The 6,418-nt window shown below is 46.0% G+C and overlaps 1 pseudogene; it reads left to right on the top strand.

Moving 5' to 3' along the window:
- Nucleotides 1–4,948: 4,948 nt before the first annotated feature.
- On the top strand, nucleotides 4,949–5,712 carry LOC149328379 (uncharacterized; annotated as a pseudogene).
- Nucleotides 5,713–6,418: the final 706 nt, after the last annotated feature.

Below are 6,418 nucleotides of genomic sequence, written 5' to 3'. Positions count from 1 at the left end.
TCTGCTGCTTGGGGTAATCGCAAAAGCTGTGTATTGCCCTTGCATTGGGTTGCATTGGGTTAGAAAAAAACACATTCTGGTTTGGGTAATGGTTTTTTAACTCATTTGAAGGCGGGCTCGATCCCAGTCGCGACGGTCGAATTTCAATGGAGTGGAAATTACAGACACCCCGGTACTGTGCAATGTCAGTGCTGATTAAAGAAACCCAGGCGGTCGCAACTTCCGGAGCCCTTCACTATGGCGTCTCTCAGAGCCTGAGTCGCTTTGTGTTGTTAAACCCCTTTTAGCAAACCAAACTATACCAAAGTGTTTTAAAAGGATTGGTAACCGTTCCTTTTGCTCTGCTGAATCATGTGTATTGTACGAAAAGTTGCGCGACAGCTTTAAAAAAAACGGCTTCTAATGTTCGCACCTTGCTTAAGGTCCCAAATCATTCCTGCTGTGTTTTTGTTTTATTTTACGGTAGATATTGCTCGCTGAAGTTCGGAATTGTGTACACTTTTGATAAAGTTTATAGTGCCTATTTTTCTCCGTTAGGTGCCTAAAATGCAATGTTAGCCGCCTATTTATGGCGCCTAAAGCGTGCTTTTTAGTGCCTAAGAATCCGGCCTCTATACATCATCTATAATGCACACAATCGTCAGGAAATGGTCGGATTCTAGACGTCATGTCACTCGATAAATAACTATTATGGATGAGGACGAAAAAAAGTACCAGTACGCTGCCTTGCGGAACTCAAGACATAACATTAGCAAAATATGGATTAGAGTTGTTAACTGATGTGAACTGAATTCTAGAAGCGAAAAAATCTGCTATCCATGGAATAATATCACAGCGAATGTTGAGTTGTGAATGTTTAAGAACCTTTAGCAAAGAACGCGATAAAATATTGCTTTAACTTGAAACCTATCGTCAATCAGTGCAAGCACGCCGTTAATAAAACTGACAAGTTCTCTGTCACATGAGCAGCCATTGCGGAAGTCGTGCTTATGATCCTTCACAGAAGATAGCCTGCTGATCCTCGCTGATGGTCCTGCACAGACCGATCCTTCATAGAGCATAGCGAATAGAGGACGCGATGATTTCTCACGAAGTAAAACAGGCGACCATAGAGGGAAGACTGAAATCTTTGAATGATCCAGATGCCGGCCAACCATTTTTTTTGGTCACCTAATAGTTAGACTCACCATTTGTTAGGATGCGGCTCGTGTAAGCCAACATATATGCACCAGAAGCCTGTTTCCTTTGAGCGAGCACAGAGCCAAGACCCACTCTATTGGCGTCATTCTGGATTTCAGTCTGTGGAGCAGGGTTAAAATATCGAAGAATCGGAGCTGAGAAGAGAAGGCGGCGTAGGGTGGTCAAGGCGTCATCGGAAGCCGGTGTCCATGTCGAGAGATTATCGATTGTAGCGAAGAGGCGTGTTAACAGGACGATTATAGAAGTAAAGTTTCGAATAATACACCGAATATACGAGCAGAAAGTAATAAAGGGATGGTTTGAGAAAATCACCAACGGCACGACATTTGGCGGGATTGGGTAGAACGGCAGCCTTGGAGACTACATGGCCCAAAATACAGAGATTCCTAGCGGTGATGCAGCACATCTTCAAATTTAGTTAAAGGCCAGCAGCAGTCAGACAAGTAAGGACGCGTTTTAGGCGACGGAGATGGGTAGCAATCTCCGGGAAGAACTCGACAGTATCATCAACGTAACAAAGGCAGGAGTGCCACTGGAGTCCCCTGAAAATAGTGTGCGGCATTCGCTCGAATGTCGCAGGTGCGTTGCCTAACCAAACGTCATCATATTGAATTGATAGAAGTCGTCTGGGGTGGCAAAGACCGCTTTCGCGCGGTCAGGTTCCGTCATCAGGACCTGTCAATAGACAGATCGTAAGTCCAAGGATGAGATGAGCTGACCTCCTTGTAGGCAGCCCGAAGCGTCATCGATACGGGGAAGCGGCGGGTAGACGTCTTTGCGAGTAAGTGTCCATTTGCGAAAACATTTCTGCGTGTGCGCAGCGAAATCGCAGCCAGCGCCCTCTATAGACGATTTGGTTTCGCTTGGAAAACACGAGCCCGCCATGCATTCCTGCCCTGTACGGCGCCGACTCATGCGAGCTCCTTTCTTCGCTTTTGCCTCGTGTACGAAAATGCAAGCTCACTGCGTGGCCTACGGTCGCACGAATTTTACGTTGAGAAAGGAAGCACGGAGTTCTCTAGGTTCCCGTCCACTATCTTACGTCCCGAAAAAAGAGCGGCGTGGATAGCGGCTGCGAGAAGAAAGAATGCAGGTGGCTCGCAATGGGAGCCAAACGAGCATTGTCGGATATGCCGCTGGCATTTTATTACAGGTACGGCGAATTTAAACGCGTATGTATAGGTTTGTAGGATTCGAAACCACGTTCAATAAAAGACGGCTGTCAAAATTCGAGAACTATTATGACTGTGTTCCAAGTGTGTTCCACTACGTTCCTTGGTGATGCTGCAGTGTGTCGTCATAGCCGATGATTGAAACGACAGAAAGGTAAGTGCTACTTTCTCTGTTCATTTCTTGCGGGGCCAGAAGTACGAACGCAGAACTAAGGATTAGGAGTAATGCATCGTTCGCGTCTCGTATTTTGCGGTCGCTTTCATCAACAGTGGGATGAGCCTCTAAACGCTGGGCACTGTTATTTGGAGTAGGTAGCGTATTGGGGCCGATAGTGTTTTCGTGATTTAAAGAACACGCTCGGCTAAAGCCGCACCGTGGTAGCATAGGGCATGAGCAACTTCCCCCCGCAGATTTATTACCCAGTCGATAAATATTGCCAACGCTACACGCGTTTACTGAGTGCTTTCACATTACAAATTTCGATATGTTTCAGAATTGTGAACGCCGCATCCAGTGCCTTTGTTGAAGATATTATTATCACTAAATGTGCCTCAACGGCGGCTACTATTCTTGTCGCTGGGAGCATCCTATTAATTCATACATTGCTGTTGAAACCATGAGAACACACATTCGGCACCTCACGCGAGTTCCGAGTCATCATCTTGCAGCTCTTCCTGTTCTCAGACCACATAGTGAATTTGCAAAAGTAATTTAAGCTCATCGTACCTATCTTCCTTCGCAGTTCACCCATGCTTCAAGACCATGCTCACCCATACGGAGTCTCTATGAACCTCGGGTACACCTCTCTATTGCGGGAATTACAAACAAATCTGACTTATCATTGCCTGCTCTCAAACAACTGACACTGCGTCACCTGCATTTTAACCATAAACACCGCATACATGTCTACACAGATGGCTCAGTGACATCTACAAGCTCTGCTGGGTCTGTGGTGATACCGGCCAGGTCTATTTTAATGAAGGTGAGGACTACCTATCTCACCTCTTCAACTGGTGCAGAACCAGCTGCCCTACGGGCTGCAGTTCAATTGATTATTCAGGAATCTGCACATGACTGGGCAGTTTTCACTGACTCTAAAGCAGCCCTCCAAGGCCTGTAAGCTGCACTACGCCGCGTGTCACACGAGCAACTCGTTGCAGAAATCCGCAAGCTGTACCATTACGCCATATTGAAAGGACACGATATAATTTTTCACTGGCTGCCGGGCCACTACGGCATTTATGGCAATCACCAAGCCGACGAAGCTGCCCGTTCTGCCCACAATGACGGAATCCCTGTAAATATCACTGTAACGAGAGCTGACGCAGCGTGTGGGCTTCTTTCCTTGAGGCTGGAGCTCACACATTAAGCGCGGAACACGGGAGAGTTCTGCAACCGTCGCCTCAGGGCATTGAACCCTGGACTGCGCCTCCGTCTTCCGTGCGATGTAGCCAGTTGTGAAGCAACTTTACTCTGTCGTTTATGGCTCGGCGTTGCCTTCACAAATAAGTATGCTTTCCGGATCGCGATGGCCGACAGCCCTTCTTGTCTAAATTGTGCCTGTGAAGAGATAGCCCTGTTTTTGTGACCGAAAGTAATAAGCTGCATTGTGCTGTGGACCGCTTTGATCCTCGCCCTTTCACAGAGGCTAATATCCTCGGTCCGTGTCCACAACAGTCGACTGCGATCAAGGCTTACAAGGCACTGTTCTGCGTTTTGAGAGAGACTGCCTTGATTGACAGATTGTGACTTTTTCCCGTTCCTTCTCACTTCCCTCTTTAATCCCCTTATTCCCTTCCCCTGTGCAGGGTAGCCAACCGGAATCCTTTCTGGTTAACATCCCTTCCTTTCCCCTCGCTCTGTATCTATCTATTATCACTGTATTTCATTTACCTACAATATGTGCCTGCTGGGAATGCCTCAACCTCCTTTCCTCTATTCAGCAGTACGTTCTCTGCATAAGCACTGTATCTTGGTTGAAGGAAAACTTGAAACGTCAGCGCATGCATTAAAAAGACGTGTACCTCCTCCTGTTGATATGACAGAGTTCCAGCAGCCTGCCAATGATGAGCTTGATTGTGCTTTGAAGTCTGTAACGCTCTTCTGAACCTTTCCCCATAAGGTGTTGGGAACACTGTAGGTGCACCATGCACCTGGCCTTGCTTCTGCTGCAATATACTCACATAGCACAATTAAAGCTATGCACAAAGCCTTTCTCCAGCTTCTGAGTGCCAGCTGTTATTGCTTACAAGAAATTTTGATACGGACGCAAGTGCGGGACAGGATAACAGAGCAGGTGACGACTCAGTGGCGCTACAGTTGCCTGAAAATAGTGAGTTTTTACATGATTGGTCATTCGTTGCTGTTCCTGTAGGTCTGTGCTGGAAAGAGAAGCCTGTCAGGTTTTTCTATATTCTGAATAATAGAAAATCCTGACATGGCTACAAGTTCTCCTCGGGATGTTACAACGGCTCAGGAGGACACAATAGAGTTGAAGCAGCCTTAAAATAGTGAGTTCGCACGCGTTTTGCAGAATAAAATGCTCTTCTGAGCTTTTGCTCACACCAAGCTGCGAATGCTGCGGCTGCTTGTTGCAGATTCCCTGCTTCTGCAGTAAGAAACGCAACTAGAGATTAATTTATAGCGCTCTCTTGCTCGGCGGAATGAGTAGTATGTGTTGTAGTATGGTTGCAGAGGCAGCTCTGAAGTGCTTTATGTGCGCTTTTTTTTCTGTGCTCCTTGCATGTATCAAAGAGCCCACCTGGCCAGACTGCTGTTGTAAAGTGGGCGCACTTAACAGGGTGAAAGGCTTAGAAAGACAATAGGTGAGTCACAGAAGCTGATTCTCCCATTGCAGAAGCAAAATGCGAAGCTTGAGATGCGGCTAGATGCAGTAATTCGACTTTCCTCTCCTTTAGTATGCTTGTCAGTTCAAAAAAGTATATATATTACACTGTACTGCTAGATGTTGAAGTTTTCCACACTTTGCTAGAATGCTTTGCACCGCGTGCCAGGGAAATGATGTACTGGTGCTCTGATAAGAAGGAGAAGGGTGACCCCAGTGGTAATGAAAGCAAGGTTATCTGGCCAATGAGTATTTAATTGTGTTCGTACGGCTCAGGACGGCTATGCAAAGCCAAGAACTGGCTTCGAATTTCCTCATCTCTGAAAGACACGCCTCACTTTATCCACGCGGATTTACTTTTTACAGCGAGAACGTACTCGACCACCTTCCGAACTCGCGCAAATACAGGACCTCACCTCTCTAACTCCTTCTACGATTTTCCCGACACTCGTCTTGTCCTTGATGCTACGGAGGTGAGAATACAGCGGCCATAAGCAATGAATTCCCAACGCCAAACTTTCTCTCCGTAGAAGCATTAGAACGCCTATAAAGTGCTTATTAGCTGTACACAAGACGGGCACATCGCACATGTGTCGTGTCTATGGGGTGGTTCCAACTCTGATAAAGCTATTCTTAAAACCAGCGGCTTCTTGACAAGCTGGATGCAGGAGACGCTATAATGGTAAACAAAGGCTTCACGTTCGCGTACTTGCCAACAGGTATAAAAGTTTATGGGCCTCCATTTCGTGAGTCGCATCAAAAACAGATGCCGGCAAAAGCAGTTAATCAATCAATCAATCAATCAATCAATCAATCAATCAATCAATCAATCAATCAATCAATCAATCAGGTTTATTTTCACATCAAAGTTGTGGGGAGCGGGGACAAAAAGCCTCTAGACGCTTGACGGAGGTCCCCGCCCCCTACAGCAACTATATTGTGCACAAAAACCCACAATCACACAACGTTACACTATTTGTTATGCCTGTGACATATGTAAAACAAAAGCACATTCCATCGAAAACAAACACGTTCAGGGCATAAAAAAACACATAACCATCAAACATATCACATCAAGAGGGAAGGCATAACAGCAGGCTGAGTTAGTGCACTAAAGAAAGAAACTATATGTTGTTACTCTTCACTAATTGCAGTTTTTCACAAATTGTTTAAAATGGACGGGATATTATAAGACAGCAT

This window comes from Amblyomma mixtum, chromosome 9 (assembly GCF_055824585.1).
Source record: "Amblyomma mixtum isolate Tamu chromosome 9, ASM5582458v1, whole genome shotgun sequence".
In the NCBI taxonomy this organism is placed as follows: Eukaryota; Metazoa; Arthropoda; class Arachnida; order Ixodida; family Ixodidae; genus Amblyomma; species Amblyomma mixtum.
Note: the sequence above shows the minus strand (reverse complement) of the source record. Positions and strands in the feature narration are given on the sequence as shown.